Here is a 21575-nt window from a genome sequence, read left to right as displayed (position 1 = left end):
CCATCATCGGGGGGCAGGGGGGGCACAGGCTCGGGGCCTGTAAAGCCCCTGTTTGCAGCAAAGCTCAGGTGCAGCGGGGAGGACGTGTTGCACCTGCAGCCGCTGGGCCACCCGCCTCGTGGGGAGTGACCCGAGCGCCCCGGGGCAGCCGCCCTCCGGGCCTACAGGGCTGGGCCTGCGGCGGTGCAGGTTGGGGTCGTCACCTGGCGCCGGGACCACGCGGCGGGAGCCCCAGAGGCAAGGGGCCCAGGCGGGGGTCGGAGAGCTGCCGGGCGGGGGCCCCCTTCCCGCCGAGGCCCCGCCAAGGCTGCCTGCGCCCCGGGGCCCCGACCGACCCCCCACGCGACCCCCGAGGCCGCCCTGCTGACCCCGCGGCTCTGCAGGTGCGACCCTGGGCCACGAGCCCGGCCCCACGGCGTCTCCCCCGGGCCTGGCAAGGTGCTGGTGGCCTGTCCCCCCCCCCCCCCCCCGGCTCTCGGCGCAGGCCCTGCAACCACAGGCCCGGTGTCGGGACGCTGGAGCAGCTCTGGCCGGGGCAGGGATGGAGCCGCGGAGGGGGGGGGGCTGGTGCACCCGGGGCGGAGGCCTGGCCCCTCCCGGCCCCCGCGGAGTGTCCGTTGGCGTCGGTCCGAGGAGGACGTCGTGGCCGGGGCAGGCCGGTGCTCCGGGGACAGCGGGATGCGAGGAGCCGGGGGACGGCGGGGGGCACCGGGATGCTCGACGCCGCAGGGGGGCGGGGGGCGGGGGGGGCCGGGGCGCGTCCCGGGGAGGCAGGCAGGTGCCCCGCAGGCTGTGCAGGTGCGCGGCAGCCGGTGGCGGAGGCTGGGGGCGCGGCGTGTTGGGGGGATGGAGTCCCGCCCCCCCCCCAGGAGTTGTTCCATCCGCTTGGACCCAAGGCCACCCTGGTGGGGGATGGCCACCCCGCCTCGCCTGGGTCTCAGATAACGGTTTCCGTCCTGGACACCCCATCTTTTCTTTTTAAAGGTTTTATTTTTTTACTTATTAATGAGAGACGCAGAGAGAGGCCGAGACCCAGGCAGAGGGCGACGCAGAGCCCGAGGCGGGACTCGATCCCGGGACCCCGGGGCCACGCCCTGGGCTGCAGTCGGGTGCGGAACCGCGGAGCCCCCGGGGACCCCCCGGGACCCCCCGTCTTGATTCCCGTTGGGCCGTAGGAGCGGTTTTATCTGGGGGGAGGACCCCAGGGAGTCATTCTGTGGGGCCGGGGGTGGGAGCCAAAGACTCGGTTGGATTCTAGTCCTTTGCTGGGTGGGTGGCAGCGGCCACACCTGCGGGGACACTTGAGAAGTCTGGGGTCGAGGACCGCAGGGGCCGGACGCACGGGGGTCCCTCGGGAGGGGGCACACCCGGTGCGGGTGGAGGGCCCCGGGGTCGAGCAGCAGCCCCTGCTCCTCCTGCTGTATGCACAGCTTTCCAGTGAACCTTGGGTTTTTAATTGGGTCAAATTTGGGACCTCTGTTTCCATTTATTGTTTGTTTCCTTCCCCTTATTCATTTTTTTTTTTTTTTTTAGGGGAGTGTTTTTGTGTTCTTTTTTTTTTGTCCATTTTCGTTGGTCACTAGACCTATTTTGACAGGGCAGGATGTCCTCTCTGCTCTGCTCATATTTAGACGTTTCTCTTTCCAGAGAGCTTCACATCAGCCCTTGTTAGGGCCAGGGCCCTCCCCAGCGTGACCTCTGTGGCGGCTCCATAGGGAAGGCGTGAGTGTGTCACAGGGATCAGGATCTTTGCTGGGGCACAGGCTTGGCGAGCATCAGCAACCATGTAGGGTCCCAGTGGGCCTCTTGCTCTTTATGGTGCCACCTTGCAATTTCCCCTTCACACGAGCCATCACCCGGTGGGCCCACACCTCCTACAAAGAGTCCTTCCCCTTAACTCCCCGTAGAGTAGGGCCGATGTCCAGTTGAGACACACGTCCAGTGGCCACAGGGAAGCATCGTTCCCCTGATCCTACTGTTGGTCGTGGCTCACACTGCAGTGAAGACACACACTTCAACCAGGGTCTCCCGGGTCCAGGCTGAGAGGTACTACCCAAGCCAGTTTAGGGAAGGCCTCTGGGCCGCAATCTTGTCCCTAAACACTAATTATCGAAAACTGCCAATTCAGCTGGGGTTCTAAACCTGACGTTCATGTCCCCTCAAAATTCATCTGTTGTCCTGGGGGGAGTGGAGACTTCTGTGAGGCGAGAGCTTGCGTGGTTGGAATTTCTTGCTGGTGCCAAGGGAGGGAGCACCTGGGCTCTCCTCTCCAGTTGGTCCAAGGTGGGACTTGAAAGGTGGCAGCAGGTGAAGGTCACACGCGGAGCGAGACTCGCCCTTACAGAGCCTTTCACCATCCACTCATCCCTCCTTTAGGATATTGTTTCCTGTGGCTTTTTTCTCTCCACGTCTCAGTCTGTCTCTACTTCTCTTGCCAAGAGCCTCTCCCGTGTGTTTATGTGATATTTTATCAGTTCTCCCCAAAACTGCTGCCACCTCATTTTCTCCTTCCTCTCGTTCTGAAACTCCGACGATCAGGTGTCAGACCCTTCATGCCTTGTCACCTCCTTCACATTTTTAATTGTCACCCTTGCCTTGCCCACGCTGCTCCGTAATCACTCAGTCCGTCATCTGTTTCTCGGTGATCTCTCCTTTCTTTCTTTTTTTTTTTTTCTCTCCTTTCCCTTTATTCCCTTTCAACAATTTTTATATTCCCCAAATGAATGAGACCATATAATGTTTGTCCTTTTCGAATTGACTTATTTCACTCAGCATAATACCCTCCAGGTCCCTCCACGTTGAAGCAAATGGTGGGTATTTTTCTAATGGCTGAGGAATATTCCGCTGTATACACAGACCACAGCTTCTCTATCCATCATCTGTCGATGGACACCGAGGCTCCTTCCACAGTTTGGCTATTGTGGACATTGCTGCTGTGAACATCGGGGTGCAGGTGTCCCGGCGTTTCACTGCATCTGCATCTTTGGGGTAAATCCCCAGCAGTGCAATTGCTGGGTCTAGGGCCGATCTATTTTTACTCTTTGAGGCGATCTCTCCTTTCCCATAAGCACAGTGACCAGTTTTTAAGAATTTTAACACTTACAGGTTCCAATTGTAGACATTTTAAGTATTACTTTTAATCCAATGGGGTGTAAAGTTTCATGCTCCCTCTTTGCATTGCAATTGTCTACCCCTACTCAGAGTTTGATGCTTCTAGGACCAGAACTCTTCCTGGGTCCTCTGCTCTGGGACTTCACCACCTGTGTCTTGCTCAGAGGACTCTGTGTCTCTCTCCCTTTTGGTTGTGAAGTTCTATGTTTTCCGTTCACCTGTGAAAATCCTTTGAGCTGTAGGAGGAAGGCGATTCCCATAGAGGATATCACGTTTGCTTCTCCGAGGGATCTGCGGTGCCAGCCTACGTCACGAAGTTAGTTTTGTTGCCCGATTAATTTCTTCACACGAGGTTTTCTTGGGTGACCCACGTAGCATGCATTTCCACTCCAAAGCTGCTCTGGGGAAAAGTTTTGGGGTTAGGAACTCTTGAGGAAGATATTTTTCTCTTTCTGTCTGGTGTGAAAATTTGAGACAAGCCACTTTGTTTGTGGTATTCTTGGTTTATTTTTAATTCACTCTTATAATGAGGTTGAGGACTCTTGGGCCTTGTATACTGAGCTCGCTGCCCCTTGTGGCCTTAAAAATCAAAGCTGAGGTTCACCTCATTCATCAAATGATCTCAAGGAAAGCCAAATAAAGTGCCCAGCAACTTACCTTGACTCCTTCTTTCATTTACTTTTTGGTCCCATTATACCTAAGGCTCTTTTAGGTTTACCAATGCATTTAAACAAATCTGTGGTTGATGCAAATGCTTGGTTGTTCTCAGTGGAATCATCAATCACTAGGCCCTAGTTTACTCTTTATTTTTATATGTATGATGATTGTTATTTGCAGTTCTCACAGCCAACAATGGGAAGCCTTTAGGAACGAATGGGGTTTTTCAAACGTCGGCTGTGCAAATTCAGATCTTCCTTTGGTTTAAGAACTGCTTCTTAGAAAAGACAAAACAGAATCCTAAGTGTCTGGAAACATGATTCTACATCAGGCACGGAGAGCAACTGGTTTTGTTACTTTTGAAAATCCACTTTACCGGTTGAGTTTAGACACCCTCTTCTCAACTTACTAAAAACTGACCATTGTTTTTTAAAAAGTGAAGTACGCTTCATCTGCACTATTTCTTAGTTATGGAATTGTTTTTGTTTGAGATATAAGTGGATAACAGACATTTTTTTTTTCTCTTATCACAGGGTGATAAGAAATTCGATCTCCTAGGACTTCACGACCACGTAAGAGGACATCTGGTGTGGGGGTGGTACTATATTGAGACAGGGCAAGGAACTTGCTCCCTTACCCCTATATTTAGGTCTTTTGTTCTTTCTTCACACAATCATGTTGGGCTTCGTCATATCACGGTTTTGGTCCATGAGACACTAACAAAAGTGATAGAAGCAGCAACTTGCCATGCACTTCTGTACTGGGGCTCGCCGTCTCAGAGTTGTTTCTCTGGGGCCTCAGGGGCCATCCTGTAAGGTTGGTCCTAGCTTTCCAGATGGAGGGAAGTCATGCGGAGGGGCCCGGGGGGTGCAGCCTCGCCAGGAACTAGCAGCAGGCCACCGGGCGGCGGTCAACTCCAAGGCCCAGGTATGTGACAGACCGTCCGGCTCAGCCTGTGTAGACAGATACAGCCTCAGAGTGACCCCAGCGGATACTGTATGGAGCAGAAAAAGAGCTCAGTCAACTTCAGAAACATGAAAAATAATATATGCATGGAATAGAAAAGAAACATGTAAGATGTTTAATTCTGTCCCGGGTACTGGGAAATTTCGCTTTCTCACATTGAAAAGTATTATACTAAAAACTAAAATAAACATGCTTTCCCTTCATTCTCTAGCATGATCTTCACTTCCAGAGAACTTGGAAATCTTTGTTAAAGCACAAATGTGAGAACTTTTTCGCATCCCTCTTTTACCAAGGTATCTTGTTTGTTTGGAATTATTTGGCAAAACTCAAATAATTCTTTCTGTTATTATTTTGATTTATTTTACATGAAACATTATGTAAATACTTGCTTTAGCTGCCAAGAGCTGTCACGAAGGATTTATATTCTATACTGACTAATAATGCCAGGCTGTGTTTCATGCCCCTTAATGAAATTTTGACCTTATTTTGCTCTTAAAAAAAAATCTATGTTCTGAAAAGCTGTAATTCTGTTCAATGGTTTCTCAAATGCTTGAGGAGTCGTACTGTGTAATATTGGCTATACTTCACAGTGTGCAACATTATATTGCATGTGTGTTTTACTATTGAGTAATTTTATTTTGTAGTCTTGCTAGTGCCGTCATATAATTAAATTGTAAACTCATGTGGTGTAAAGGTCAGACACTTCAAATGTACGAAAGCAAATGCTATGTGTATTTAGGGTTCTATTCTTTGCACACCGAGACCAGCAAAAGGAATGAAAAGATCATATATGTTACGATTGCAATTTCTAGTCTTTGGAACAAGGTTTTACAGCTTTGTGTTATTGTAAACAAAATCTCACCCACATTCTTTAAAAGTGTCCCTCCATTTTCTCGGAATACTCATGGAGCAAACACATTTTTGTTAGATATTTTTCAACCCTAGTCACGAATAGGACTATCACTATAGTTGGTGCCTGCTTTTTCCCCCTTGACTATTTCTTCTGTAAATACACCTTGATTTTTGCTTTGTGGTAGCTTTCACCGTAAAAATATATTATGCCTTTCTTCCTGATGACCAGGAATTTAGAAGATTGTACCTCAGTTATTCTTTGTATTTTAGGTTTTTTTTTTAAATGGACATAAGAACATCAAACTATTTTTAAAAGTGTTTCCTTAAAGTTCAAGGGAACATGTTAGAGTATTTGTTCCCTCTTAACCCTTATTTAGGGAGATTCCAGAGAAAGCAAAGCTCACTGAATGTTGGGCAGTCTTGTTACTAGATAGATCAACAAGATATTAATATAAATGGTTTTTAGTAAAAAAAAAAATTCCATTATTCTTTGAGAACATTCTGAATTAAATTTAAATGGGCAAGGTGCTATTATGATAAGATAATCATATCCTTCTTACCACATGCATGACCTTTCAATAATATAGAACATTTAGATGCTATTTGTCCATTTATTTAGAATGTGAGCATTATCTTAGAGCAGCCATGGATCTTAGAGCTTCATTTCTTCACCTGGTAAATGAGATCTGCCATAGGTCTTCCAAACTAATAAGTCAATGAAGAGGCTTCTTGACTTTAAATTCTATGCACACATCCACGTGTATAATCATCTAGAAAGATTGTCCAAAGCTTTCATCAGATTCTCAAAGATTTATAACTGTAAGAATGTCACATAAGCTTGATTGTCGATCTCTGGCTTTCCAACCTTCATGTTTTTAATGTCTATAGGATTTGTGGTGATGTCCTTCTTTGGTTTTGTTCCTAATGTGGTTCCTTGTGACTGTTCTTTCTCCTCATTATTTTTATCAAGGTTTAATAATTTTTTTAAAAAGGTTTTACTTATTTGAGAGAGAGAACATGAATGAGGAAGGGTCAAGAGAGATGGAGAAGCAGATTTCCCATCGAGCAGGGAGCCTGATGTGGGACTCAATGCTCCGACCCCGAGATCATGACCCAAGCTGAAGGCAGATGCCCAACTGACTGAGCCATCCAGACACCCCAAGATTTAATCAATTTTATTAGACTTTTCTACAAATCAAAATTTGACTTTATTGATTTTTCTCTTGTATATTACTTTTCTGTTCTAATTTGTTATATTTATTGTTTTCCTATTTTCTTTGTGTTAAATTTGCTCTTGTTTTTCAACTTTTCAAGCTCGTGACTCAGATCATTGATTTTCAGCTCTTTTAAAAATGCATTTTAAGGCTGCAGATTTTCCTTTAGGAAGAGTTTTAGCTGCATACTACAAGCTTTGATATTTCATATTTTTATTACTATCAATTATCATACTTTATGCTTCAGTATTTATGCTGTTCAAAAACTGGCATGAATACTCTATGTTATAGAAGTCAGGAAGGTTGCTTACCTTTAGGAAGGAGGGCATATAGCGATGGGGAGTGCTTTGTGAGATGCTCTTGAGGTTCTGGTAATGTTCTATTTCTTGAACTGACTTGTGATTCTATGGGTATATGTACTTTGTAACAATTTGTTTAGCTGTGTTTGTGATTTCCTTACTTTAAAAAAAAATCTCTATATTACTGGAGTAAAATTCTTTTAATGTTAAAAATGAAATAATTACTATAAATGAAAATTTGATGTTGTTAAGTTTAAATATGTTCTTAAAGTACTGGCTTTCATTGCAGAAGGAACTGCTGTGCAAATACAAATCTTAAAAGAGTTAAATTCAACACAAATAAAAACTTAGTTCTCTAATTTCAATAAACACCCAATTGAAAAGATCAAAATAAATACAAGTTATACTTTTCTTTAATGCTAATGCATGTAACTTTAGTCTTTTTCCCACTCAAAGGATATATACATTTTTCCATTTCGAATGGTTTTATTTGATTAAATTCCAGATTAAGAAACACTAGAAAGCCAGGTAATTAGGCTTAACCTATTTAAGTAAAGCAAAGTTCAAAGTTAAATATCCTGGAAATTGTCATAGTTATAACTATTCTGGCACATTCAGAATATTAGTAAAATAGAGGTTGTTAGTTCCAGAAACATATCAATACCATATAATCTTTGGTCCACTGCATTATCCCCCCTTTACCTACGTGAGGGCCTAGAAATACATGGCTGAACTTTATCTTTCTGGTTGTCATGTTTCATTGAAAATATGATTTAATGGACTATTTTATGCCCTAAGTCTAATATAAAAAGTTCTGTTGGTTTGTTCTATAAATAACAAAAGATCATTTTAACTTTAGCTTTGTTTTCTGACATATTATCTGTATTAATTATGATCTCCAGATTTTACTTACAGTCTTTACTCCTTCTCCCAACAAAGTCTTACTCATCTTCTTGCCTTTTCTGTGAAGTCTCACTTCTTTTTTTTTTTTTTTTTTTTTTGAAGTCTCACTTCTTCAGGTAACCCCAGCTCTCCATACAGGTTACATTAATCCCCCTGTGTGGACGCTTTCTTAGCAACCTTCACCAATCATGTGCTTCTTTCTCCTTTGTACTTATTTGTGCGGTGGGAAATCTCGTCCTAGACTTTAAACTTCCCAAGGACTGAGGGCACGGCTGTGTTGTGCACCAGCACATCTTGCAACGCCTAGTAGACTGTGTGGCCTATAGAGAATTTTCATAAGATATTTATGGAATGGGTAGGTTCAATGTGGATGTTCTAAGCATGTGAGACTGTATTAGATACTTTGTTTTCTGATTCTCGAAGACTGTCAAATGTTGGTTCTTCTGGCAAATCTGAGAGAATTTGGACTTTAGTTTTTTTCATTAATTATTATTATTATTTTTAAATCTTGAGAAGGTTTGATGCAGCTGCCATAAGTCAACCATTTTGGGAGACATGAGAATACACAGTGGTTCTTACCTAATTTCTCTAAGATATTCAGAGCTGGGAAATAAGCGACTTTGTACAGCCCTGATCCTTAGAGGGCTAGGAGTGGGAGAGCAAAAAGGAAAAGAAAACTGACAGCAGAGATTTTTTGCTCCTGTGCATGAAAACTCTCCTGGAGGAGAATCTCAGGCCCTTCCATGGAGTTCAGCACCTCCCTCCTGTGCATGACACACTTGAAGACTAGGTCATCATTTGGAGATTATTTGAAACCTTGTTCGACACACTCATTCCCTCTACACTTTGCTACCATTGTAACTTTAGACTGTTTCATATATAACAAGAAGGATGCAGACAGTTGTTAGTCATTATTCAAAAAATTCAAGTTTATGTTATTTTAACTGTATTAAGACATGAAATATGCTATTGAATAGCATATACACTAATTATTCATATCATTCTAAAAAATATGAAACTAGAATTATTCTTGTTTTCTTTTCTTTTGAATTATTCCTGTTTGTTTGTTTTTTTTTAATTATTCCTGTTTTGATATGTCTTCTTGGACATTAGAGGTCCCCCCAACCCCCGCCCGCCAATTAGAATTAGTAAAGGAAATGTGTGTGTGAGTTGTGAGGCAGATGGCTTAGAACTAAGGCTTTTTTTTTTTTCCCAGTGTAGCATTGTTTATGTCAAAATCCAAACTACAGCAGCTTTAATATTCAATGATTAAGAATATTCTACAAAATACTTTATCTAAATGGTTATTTAAAATATTTCATTTATAAGATTATTTGTAGATAATAGGTAATACAGGTAGGCATTTTAGAGTTAACCCATTAATAATTTGATATGAACAAGATCTTGACTTATATGAATAATGGATGGAAATTTCTGCAAAGCTGTTACAAAAGGGAATCATACAAATTATAACATGTTTGTTTTTAGAGCGGACATAATACTTAAATTTAAATACAGGTATCTAGTCATGATCTTTCAAAAAAAAAGTAAATACTCTAGACTGTTTCTTAGGAAATATCTGAATAATTACCAGTGTATGAACAAAACTCACAGATAATTAAATTTTAAAAATTTACCTGGAAGTGTTGGAAGCAGAAAATCATAATCTGCAAAGACTTGATTTATATGTTCTGACATTGTACATCTTTCTCATTAGATGCCTTTGATTTTGTTATTGATTTTTTTTCTTTTTATAGATAGTTGTTTTAAAATGTCTTGTATCTCAGCTGGGTGTACAAAGAACACAAGAATATCTTTTCCATCGTAGGTCATTGTTCTAACTACAAGTCAGAACAGGAAGGAAAAGATGAAGATATCAACTGAAGAAAGTACAGGGTTTGAAGAGTTAACCTGAAATCTTGTCTTATAAGACTTATATTTCCTATAAAGTTTAAATCAAGACCTATATGTAGATATAATTCTTTCAAAATTCTTTATACAACATTTTATAATTCAGGACATGATCAGAAGACAGTTGTATTCAGTTTCTGAAATATATTAAGTATTTCTGAGGGACTGACAAAATCTTTCCCATTATATATTTTTTAAAGATTTATTTATTTATTTGAGAGACACAGAGAGAGTGCGCACGTGGCTCCGTGGCATGGGGCATTGCCAGTGGGGGGAGAGACAGAGGGAGAGAGATAATCTCAAGTAGATTTATTTTTATGGAATTTTGGAACAGATGTTTTCATTCTGTACTTGGCTGAGTATGAAGAGCTTTGTTATATTATGAACACTGATTTTTTTCAGAAGGAAAAAATTACTTTAATAATTTGCCATGATAATGTAACAAAATTGGACATGCCCAATTTGATTTCAGAAAGGGTCTATTTAGAGAGGCATAAAAATGGTGAGTATGATAAAGTCCATCTTCTGTTAATAATCTTGATTCCAACAATCTAATATCAACAGAATGCTACCCTAGAACTGGAATATCTTCTCTATGATGGGTGGCTTCCTCATTTTCAAAATGCATGCCCTTAAGCTTAAAGACTTTCAACATCTTCTTTATTCTTCCTGAGAATCTGAAAGATAGTCAGAAGTTGCCTGGAGGTTATCTTTAAATAAATTTCTAAATGATACCAGAAAATATGTTACTTTATGTACTTGCCACTATTCGACTCTAAATTTTTATTTACTACCAAAGATTATGTCCAAAACTTCTTTAGAAGCAATAGTTTAAAATGAAAAAAAAGATGAAATATTTTTATAAGGCCTTCAGAAAGATAACTTTTAAATAGAATAACCATCCCTTCTGCATACTCATCATCCCCTTCAACAATTTTGCCAGTTTTGTTTGATTTCCTCCCCACTTTTGTTTTTAAACTGAAATATTTTAAAGAAAATCTTAGACATTATGTCATTTTACCTGTAAACAGTTCAAGCAATATGCTTCTTAAATTGATAAGGATTTTTAGGGACACCCGGATGGTGCAGTAGGTTGAATGTCTGGCTTAGGCTGTAATCTCAGGGTTGTGAGATCGAGCCTCTTATCGGGCTCCACACTCGATGTGGAGTCTACCTGAGATTCTCAAGAGAAGGGAGGACAGGAGAAATAGAGGAAGGGGTTCCAAATGTACAAACTTCCAGTTATAAAATAAATCGGACAGGGGATGCAATGTACAGCATAAAGCATATAGTTAATAAGGTTGTTACAACTGTGTCTTGATGGGTGGTAGCTGGATTCATCATGGTGATCACCTTGTGATGTATGTAAATGTTGAATCACTAAGTCATACACCTGAAACTAGTATAATGTTGTATGTCAACTACTCTTCAATAAACGAAATGTGTTGCCTCACTATTTCAGTTAACACCTTATTTTTTTTAGCATAATATTATATGGATGTGACACCTCAGAAGATACACGTTGGCACTTGCAGTGAGCATAGCATAAGGTAAAGGCTTGCGGAATCCCCATGTTACACACTTGAACCTAATACAGCATTGTGGGTCAACTGTACTTCAATTAAAAAAAAACATTGTTCCATTATTGGTAAGGTTACCTTTTCCCATTTGGTTAAGAGCGCGTTCACCAGATTTCTCCATCGTAATTTTTCCCACCTGTAATCATCGGTCATATGTGGAATGAAACTTGAAGAGTATGTGAACATCATGCTCCCCAACAAAGTTTCTTCACTCAGTTGTAGCTATCTTTATTATATTATCTTACATCCAATCTGTGCTCCAAATTTCCTATTTGCCCCATAAATAGCTGGAGTTGTTTTGCTCAAATCATGATCCAGACAAGGTTTAGATGTTCTGTTTCATTTTGGTGTGTCTTACATTCTCTTGTTCTCTAAGAGTCCCCCTTCCCACTGTCCACACTCCATCCCTCTTGTCACTCCCCTCACTGCTTTGTTAGAGAAATTGGGTCAGCTGCCTTGGAGAGCGATCATTTCCTTGTGTTGTATTCAACTTGGTCTTCGGTTTCCCATATGAAGTGGGAAACCATAAACAGCTTTGAGATCTAGACGCTTGACTAAATTCCATTTCAGATTGTTAAAGGCACTTACTTTAAAACTGGGGATGAGCACTTTCTGTATGTCTCTTAAGAGAATCTTACTTGGTTTTTGTCCTGCAGTGGTCTGACCACAACCAACAGGAGTCTATCGAATAACTATGAATTCACCACTTGTGTGGAAAATGCCATCACTTTCAGGCTTAATCCACTAAAAAATGGGACAAGTTTTCAAATCAACATTTCCTTGCCCGTAAGCATTTTACTGCAGCTGATGACCAAAAATAGAGAGGTGACTAACAGAAAATATGCCCCATGTATGCAAGTTTAAGGTTAAAAATGAGAAATTCTAAACAACGACTACCTTTATCCTGCAAAAGTCCCATTTCCCGTGTCTACATGGTGCATGAAAGGTGGAGAGGACTTTGAGAGCAAGGCAAGAGGAATTTTCTGGTTGAGCAGCTGTGTAACAACTAACACCGGACTACTGTCATTTACATAGGAATAATGCAGTGGGTTTTTTTTTTTTTAATACATAGAATCATTAATTTTCAGGACCCAGGGGACAATGCTATTGGCCCCTGAGCTTTTGCCTGAATATCTCCAATGTAAGCGTGCACACTCCTTTCTGGAAAAAACATCTCGATCGTCAGTGTATCTCAAAGGATGCGATATTTTTCTTATGTCCTCTTACAACCTGTCTTCCTAGAAACTCCACACTTAGGTCCTACTCACGCTTACTGTGAAAACTCTGAGTGAATGCATTTTTTCATCTACGCGACAATCTGCAAATAATTGAAAAGCACTCCGTGGCTCCTTTTTAGCACACGCGTAACCGGAGCCTCCCGGGAGAGCTGTCCTGTCACCGTCTCGAATGCCGACGGAGGCCAGGAGGTGGCGTGAATGTGTGAAGGTGGCCAGGCTACGACGAAGGACTCGTACTGTATCTAAAGAGGGTCGGCAGCAGCTCCCCGCTTTGGTAGACTGTCACCAAGGTGAAAAACGTGGGACTTAATGCCGCCAGATCTTTTAATTTCCAAGAAAAACTAGAAATGTGGTTTGTAGGAGAAATCTCTTGCCTTCGACACATCAGAAGAATGTGAAGCACACATTCTGGACTTCAGAGCACCGTGTGGCTCAGCACCAAGCAAACCAGATAAAATACATCTGTGTGGTCGGAGTCTCTTTGTCAACTGCCAGTTGCGATTTCTGTGTTAATCATTCTCAATGTGACAGATATTCCGACTCCTGGGCGGCTTCCTCCGGAGGCACAGACATTCAGCCATCGCCTTCCTAAAATGTGGCTCATGGAGCTGAAACCAGTCATGGCCTGGCGCCAAGCCCAAGACCGCCACTTCCATGAACTCAGTCTAGATTTTGTTCTCTTTCTGCCACTTCGTGTTACCAATACCTCACTTCGGTGTGGTCTACTAGAATATCCAGATCCTTCTCACATCGATCTGCCATTACGCCATCCAGGGCCCCTGCAAAGAGTTTTCTTCCCAACAACCCAACACTCTTTCTGTTTTTGAGATTTACCCATTTGGTATCTTTGAGCTTTTTCACGGTGGTTGCCTGTTTTTCCTCAAGTAAATATGCTTGCCTTTCAAGAAACGAGGGCTTTTAGTGAGTAAAATCTGTACTATTTTTCTACATGTAACTTAAGGAAGAAAGGTTGGGTGGATCGCAGCACTATGACAAAGGTACTCGTTACATAAACATATCGTTGGATAAACAATGCTATTCTCTTTTAGTGATTTAAGAGCATGGGATCAATGTTTCTGTACGACAGGAACATGCTGTTGAATTTTGTATTTAGCAGAATAAACTGAATCTCAGTCTGATTATCTGATAGAAGCTATTGCAATATCCATTAAAAAGTCATTCTGGTAATGGCAACAAATGTGCAAATGTTGCTTCTTTTTACAAACGATGAAATACTACTATAATGGTTGTTATCATCTCATTAGCTAAGATGCCAAGCAGTTTTTGTTTTGTGTTTTCAAAAAAAAAAAAAATCGTTTCTAATTTAAGATCACTCTTCCCTAGATGCCAGTGGAGATTTTGACAAAATGAGTGGGGTTTTTTTAAATTTATTTTTTATTTTTATTTATTTATGATAGAGAGAGAGAGAGAGAGAGAGGCAGAGACACAGGCAGAGGGAGAAGCAGGCTCCATGCACCGGGAGCCCCATGTGGGATTCGATCCCGGGTCTCCAGGATCGTGCCCTGGGCCAAAGGCAGGCTGAACCGCTGAACCACCCAGGGATCCCCGGTTTTATTTTTTTATATAGCTACGATTTATCACTTGTTTTAATGTCTTCAGTACAAATTAGATTTTTAAGATGGAATTAGTGAGAAATAACATGATACCTTATTTATTTATTTAACAGTCTATTTATTTAAGAATCTTGGCACCCAGCATGGGGCTCGAACTCATGACCCCGAGAGCAAAAGTTGCACGCTCTTCTAACTGAGCCAGCCGGGTGCCCCAACATCATACATTTAAGTATCAAAATATGATTGACATCAACAGCAATTTCTAAGGTTTTCAGTAGTGATCATTCTTTAGTAATAAGTATATTCAGAAGAAGAAGAAGAACAAGAAGAAGAACAAGAAGAAGAAGAAGAAGTTAAAGTCTTCCTTTTTTTTTTTTTTTTTTTTGAAGTAGGCTGCAGGCCCCACATGGACCCCAGTGTGGAGCTGGAACTCACAACCCTGAGATGAAGACCTGAGCTGAGATGGAGAGTTGGATTCTTAACTGCCTGAGCCACTCAGGCACTCCTAAGCGTCTTATATTCATTCTTATTTCATGTCGCAAAGTTCAAATTTATTTCTAATTTTGGTTATTACATACTCGTCATACATGCCATTGCAAAGTAAAATTGCAACATTATTTCACATTCTTTGTCTTGTAAACTCCATTGGTGTTCAATACCGGCATTTTAATGGATGAAAATCTGATTATCTGGAGTAACGAAACGTGTGATAATGAAACTAGGCAACTGAAATTCTACTTCAGTTCTGAAATCTAAATTTTAGTCCAATTTGTTGATATAATCTCCCACTTTTCTAGAAGACAACCAAAGGGAGAGCATCTTACCCCTGGAGAAGCTGAGTCATCAGCTCTAACAACGTTCCTTCAAGGAAGAAGAAGTCGCATGACTGCTATTTTATCGTTGTCCTTCTAAGTCTTCTACATTTTTAAGGAAAAGGGTACAACGATTCTGAAGATATTTTTATGTAAATCTAAATCTCATGTCAATGAGCAGTCCGGCTTATAACAGAAGACTGTGGGTCTTAAAATAACGTCCGTTCTGTTGTAACTGATGTGATACATAACCCTACGGCCTATAGGGCATCATGTTGTCGCGGGTAAGGGCTGTCAGGAAGCTGCTCACACGCGGGGACGTTGCTCGCTCGAGGCCAGGACGGGGCCTGTGCGCCCACACGAGGCATCTATTCCTACACAGCGCGCTCTCTTCCCACACAGCATTTATTGTTGGTGTTTTCACCCAAATATGTTAAAGCAGTTGGTTGATGATTACAAGTGAACACTGTTAAAAGGCATGATGAGGCCAGATGCCAACTTCAGAGAACCAAGAATATAGGACACGTGGAAAAATCTCGATGTTGAAAGGCTAATTTTAAGTCAAAGAATCAGTGGTTCCACTTACAAGGAGGAGCACAAGCAGGAGCCTGTCCACTGGGAGCAGGAGACTTGCCCACAGCAGCCGCCTAATGACTCTCGGGGGCGGGGGGCACAGAAGCCACAGGCCGCTGGTCACTGCACCCAGTGGGACTGTGTCATTGGGAAACGACTGCAAAAGGCAGAAGGTCACCCTGTGTTTTCAATCAGCTGCAGGGATGTAAACCCGAGGACGTCTCGAAGTTTCCCAGCAGGATGACCCAGGCGGTGGGAAGCCCTGAGACGTGGGCAGTGGCTGGATGCGCTTCCAGAACGAGCAGAGGCTCCACGGGCCCCAGCGGGTCCCTGAGCGGCCTGCGGGCCCGTCCACGCCGGGGCGGCCCGGGTCAGGGACCCCCAGGACCTTCAGCGTTGCTGCTGGGTCTCAGCTCGAGAGCGGTGGGCTGCGGGGTTGCAGCGGCTCATGAGGTCCTTGAGCCCACTCTACATACTTGCTGCGGGTCTTTACTTCATTTTTGTGACTTATTTTTGTTCCATTTCCCAAGTAGCGGTGTGCCACGATGGGAAAGAAAGACCACACAAAACAGGTTTCCTGGCCACACAGAAGCACTGCTGTGCATGCTAGGCCTGGGCCACAGGCCACCTGGACGTGTCAGGGGTGTCCCACACTGGCCCACAGGTGGTCTGGCCCCACAGATGCCCACACTGGGTAAAACATGCTAATCGGTAACTGTTGGATTTGGCCCCACTTCCCAATTTAATTGAGGTGGATCATTTCAGGGATGGAGGTGGAAAGAGCCAAATGGAACCTGGACCAAAAGCGACCTGGGTCCAGTCCCGTCCCTGTGACTCACTGCGGAGGCTGGGCTTTCTTACTCCTGGGATGTCACTGGTGTCTCTTGCAGGGTTGTCGTGAGGATCAAGGGACGTAAGTCACACCGTGTACCTGGCACATGGCAGGTGCTCAGCAAGGGGGGAAGACTGGCCTTTTACCTTCCTTTCTCCCCTGAACACGATGATGTATGGAGCTCAAGGTTTTCTAAAATGAATGGCTGAGACTGGCTCAAATTATCCTCATCAATCGTTTTCACAAATGCGTGTTGATCTCTTAATAGCATCTTTTGGCAGAGAGAGCCTCTCTCTTTTTTTAAATTTAAATTCAATTTGCCAACATATATGGGGGGGGGTCTTATGTTTTCTTACTTTTGCAAGACTTTTTAAGTGTAACTTAAGGATATAAATGCTAGACTTTTTCTCTACCTGCTGAGCCCTATAGGACAGCTGTGACAATGGACAGGGGGATAATATCATAAGCCATTATTATTATCTCTATCAATGAAATGATTTATAATGATCGTGGAGCAAGCTGCGTGCTAATAATGAAGTCATTCCGTATAATTTGTAAAAGCCACATATGGTGATATACCACTTCCCACTGTTTTACATCTATTTATAACTCAATTATCTTGTGCTATTGTTAAGGGAGTTGTGTTGAGATTGAGCAGTAACTGAGCTAAGCTGTGGCCAAAAAAAAAAAAAAAAAAATTCAGTAAAAAAGCTTTTCGTTTATTTTGTCTCTCTCGGCAACCCAGTGCCCAGATCTTTGATCTGAACAAGTAGTTTGTGTTTAGCTTCTAGATTAAATACAGTATTTGCTTTCATTTTCTATTGCGTGTAGAAAAATCTTTATATCTGGCGCCATTAGTAGCACGATTGCATTGTTAGATCCAGTCAAGGAACAAATTAGGCTCATTTGAGAAGAACATTTCTTGTCTGCTGCTAGGATACTGTTTCAGAAATTGTCATTATGGTGGGTAATGACCACAAAAGTGTTAATGCCCTTAGCGGTGTACCTCACTTACTTCTTCACTGACTCATTGGAAATCCAGGTAGCCATGTTGTCAATGTCTTTTTCTTGTTTTTATTTATTTATTTATTTATTTTGGTCCAAGCTCTATCAAAAATACCAGTTTTCCTTTCATCTCTTGTATGTGTGCAGGCATGTGTGTAGTGCGCAACTTGTTGCACACTTTTTAATGGTACTTTAATGATAGTTAGACAGTTGGAAAATTGATTTTGTTTTCTCTAATTTGCCTTTGTTTATAGTTATTGGATATCCTATCAAATTATTTGGCTTCGAAGTCAAACAATTAACAATACAGTGTTTGAATGATGTGGGATAAATATCTCTTCGAAGAATATTGTAGCAGACTGAAAATGAATCAAACTAATCATTGGTGTCCTACATTCAGAATGCTGTTAGGAAATTATTCCTCATGGTAATACATTGTGTTATTTTGGCTTGCATACAAGTTGACTTGAGGGAATGTAACCAACTTTATAATAAAAGGACAAATCATTGAAGATACTATTTTCTAGGCAGACAAGAAAGTTGTCTTAGTGGAACCTTATGCTATTAACAATACCAGCTAAATAATGACAAAATTACCATTCTCTAGATTAGAATACATCCGTAGATTCTGTACAGTAGGAATGTTTAATATATTAAGTAAATGTCTCCAACACCTTCAAAATTTCTATAGGATCCTCCAAGAAGCAAGGGTGTTTATTAGGGGACGATGTCAGTGATCTGTACTCATTATTAACATAATTAAACAAATTAGTTAGACTTTATAAGGCATTTAAATATATATATTTAATGTCATATATAAATTATATTTTAAATACAATAAATTATAAAAATTATAAAACTATATTTTAAATATCACAATTAAGTATTATATATAAATATATATTATATTTAAGTATTATATTATTGTTTAATACAGTAATTTAATATTTAGTTATTAAATATTATATATCATATATTTGTATATATATAATATTTAAATATATATTTTATTTATTTAAGCTATTTCCTGCCACAAACAAAGGGATAGTCATTTGATACAATGAAGGACACTCAAAGTCCCTCATATTTTTCTGGTCCGTGTGAGGTTAATGGACCAAACCAGACCTGTGGCCTGTGGTACCTTGGTGGTAGCTCAGGTTGGGTTTAGTCATCTTCAAAGCCAGTCGGAAGCCTATTCACACAAGGGTTCTAGAATAGAGTATTGCTCCCATCTCTCCAGGGAAAGGGCTTGGGCCTGATGCAGAGATAGGCGTAGGCAATGAACTTGGGTCTCTCATCCTCTTCTTAGTGAAACTTTGGGAAAGTGTTCAGCATGCTCAGTCCCACGGAGGGGGCCTGACCCTCCCACCTGTAAGCTGAGCTCCTCTCCCCATGGGTACCCATCAACATAGGCCTCCCCAGCGGTGGCTGGGACCAGGCAAGCAGCCCAGAAAACCAGGCCTGCTGTTGCCATTTCTGACCTGGACAGCCACAGTGCCGCTTAGGGCATTTTTCTTTAAATTAATAACCTTGGGCAGCCCTGGTGGCTCAGTGGTTTAGCGCCTCCTTCAGCCCAGGGCGTGATCCTGGAGACCGAGGATCGAGTCCCACATCCGGCTCCCTGCATGGAGCCTGCTTCTCCCTCTGCCTGTGTCTTTGCCCTCCCCCCCTTTCTCTCTCTCTCCTCTCTCTGTGTCTCTCATGAATAAATAAATAAAATTTAAAAAATAATAAATTAATAACCTTTATGTTTTAGAGCAGTTTTAGCTTCATGACAAAATTGAGCAAACTATACAGAGAGTTTCTATAAATCCCATCTCTTCCTGGCCCCCATAATCCTCCCCCCCCCCCCCGCCGGCCACAATCTCTTCCTTTATCAATATCCTGCACCACCAGGGTACATTAATTACGGTGGATGAACCTGCAACGACACATTATTGTTACCCTCTGTCCATAGTTTACATTGAAGTTCACTCTTGATATACATTCCATGGACTTAAAAAAATGGATACCATTAAACATTGACACATATCCTCCACTGTAGTGTCGTAGAGGATAGTTTCCCTGCCATAAAGATCCTCTGTATTTTGCCTTTTCATGCCTCTCTCCATCCTAGTCCTTGGCAACCGTGGATTCTTCTACTGTCTCTACAGTTTTGCCTCTTCTGGAATGATGTATAGTTGGAATTACACACTATGCAGCCTTTCCAGAAGCCAAAGATTGGCTTCTTTCACTTAGCAACATGCATTTAAGATCCTTTCATGTCTTTTCATGGCTTGATAGCTTATCCCTTTTTAGTGCTGAATAATATTCTAGTGTCTGAATGTGCCTCAGTTTATGCCTCCATTCACCTACTGAAGGACACCTTGGTTTCTTCCAGGTTTTGGAAACAATGAGTAAAGCTCAGTGTGGAGGTTTTTGTGTAGATAAAACTTCTTGAAAATACCAAGGAGCATAATTGCTGGTGCATATGTTAAAAGTCTGTTTGATTTTGTATGAAACTGCCGAATTGTCTTCCAATGTGAATGTACCATTTTGCATTCCCATTAGCGATGAATGAGAGTTCCCATTGCTTCACATTCTTACTAGCGTTCGATGCTGTCGTATTTTGGATTTTGGCTCTTTTAAACAGGCGTAGAGCGGTATCCCATTGTTTCAACATCTAAGGTATTTTTAAAGGTTAATAATCTCAAAAGTTAACACTCCTGTAATAGAATGAACACCTGTCAAAAGATTTCCATGTCTAGAGAAGAAAGCCTTTTATCACAGTAAAATTAAATTATTTTACAGGAAGTTGCTCTAAATATAGAATGGGTGGGAATGTTACTAGAAGAAAAGGAGACTAAAAATTGTAGGGACTTGTGATCAACCTAACTCCTTTTCAAATGCTTGGTCCTAGAAGAAAAAAAGATGCTTTTGGCTTTCATTTATCTGATTGTGACCATTGGTAACTGATCTAAATTGAAAATTAGTACTGGGATAAAAAAATAAGATAGCTTCTTGATCAGATAACATATAATTATTAACTGGATAGTCTTTTGGCTAGAAGCAAAACAAGGGAACTCGCATTCTGAACTTACTTTTTTTCATTTGAGAAAGAAGTTCATATTGGGTTAACAAAATACAATTATATTTTATAGCTATAAAATTATTTCAACAGGACCATTAATTGCCCTCATGATATAACAGGTAAAGTTTACTGCTAGCAACAGCTTATTTTGTAATTATCACATGGGAGCATTTTTCCTAAATTCTAATTTCAATAGATATTTGTTTAATTTATCAGAATTTCCCATTATTGCGTTTTTAGGTAATGCATTAAGTCATTACTCAAACACAATGGTGTCTGAGTTTTCATGTATTACAAACCGAGTGAGCAGACAGAAACAAAATTATATCTTATTCTAGTGAAAATGACAGCAACATTTTTTTCTCTAATAGCATCTTACAGGAGGCCCAAACTGATTTGCACTCTGCTCTCTATTTGTATTGTTAATTAATCCAAAGAAGCATTTATTAACTTGAATTTTCAAGTCCTTTTAACTTTAATTTTTTTAAAGATTTTATTTATTTACTTGACAGAGAGAGAGCGAGAGAGCAGGAGCACAAGCAGGGGGGTGGCAGGTGGAGAGAGAAGGAGAAGCAGGTTCCCCACTGAGCAGGGAGCCTGATGTGAGGCTCCATCCCATGACCCCGGGATTGTGACCAGAGCCGAAGGCAGACACTTAACCAACTGAGCCACCACCCAGGCGACTTGTTTAACGTTAATTTTTAAAGTCCTCTTTAAGATTGCATATTATTTATCAGACCAAAGGGAAAGCAGTTGCTGTAGGAACCTAAAATCTACCTAATAAGGATGGGTATTGACACATGCCCGACTATGAAAACTCATTGTTTCTCTTATTTTGTCTCTCTCCCCTCCTCTCTTTCTCTTTACATATAGAATCACAAGGATGAGAGCAATAGAAAGAGAATGAAAATTCGATGATGTATTAGTCTCCTATTATGGCTGTGTCAAATTACCACAAGCGTAATAATCACAGATTAT

At 41.5% G+C, this 21575-nt stretch overlaps 1 long non-coding RNA gene across 2 annotated transcripts; it reads left to right on the top strand.

The window, feature by feature from the left end:
* Nucleotides 1-1132: 1132 nt before the first annotated feature.
* LOC112641061 (uncharacterized) lies at nucleotides 1133-11463 on the top strand. Of its 2 annotated transcripts, none has more exons than XR_007411599.1 (5): nucleotides 1133-3427; nucleotides 4302-4340; nucleotides 4721-4840; nucleotides 4946-5027; nucleotides 11397-11463. It is a non-coding gene; the product is annotated as an uncharacterized LOC112641061 (long non-coding RNA). The 2 variants fall into 2 exon arrangements; XR_003124456.3 differs by lacking the exon at nucleotides 11397-11463 and adding an exon at nucleotides 9831-11243.
* Nucleotides 11464-21575: the final 10112 nt, after the last annotated feature.

The sequence above is a fragment of the Canis lupus genome, chromosome 6, assembly GCF_003254725.2.
Source record: "Canis lupus dingo isolate Sandy chromosome 6, ASM325472v2, whole genome shotgun sequence".
NCBI classification, from domain to species: domain Eukaryota; kingdom Metazoa; phylum Chordata; class Mammalia; order Carnivora; family Canidae; genus Canis; species Canis lupus.
Note: the sequence above shows the minus strand (reverse complement) of the source record. Positions and strands in the feature narration are given on the sequence as shown.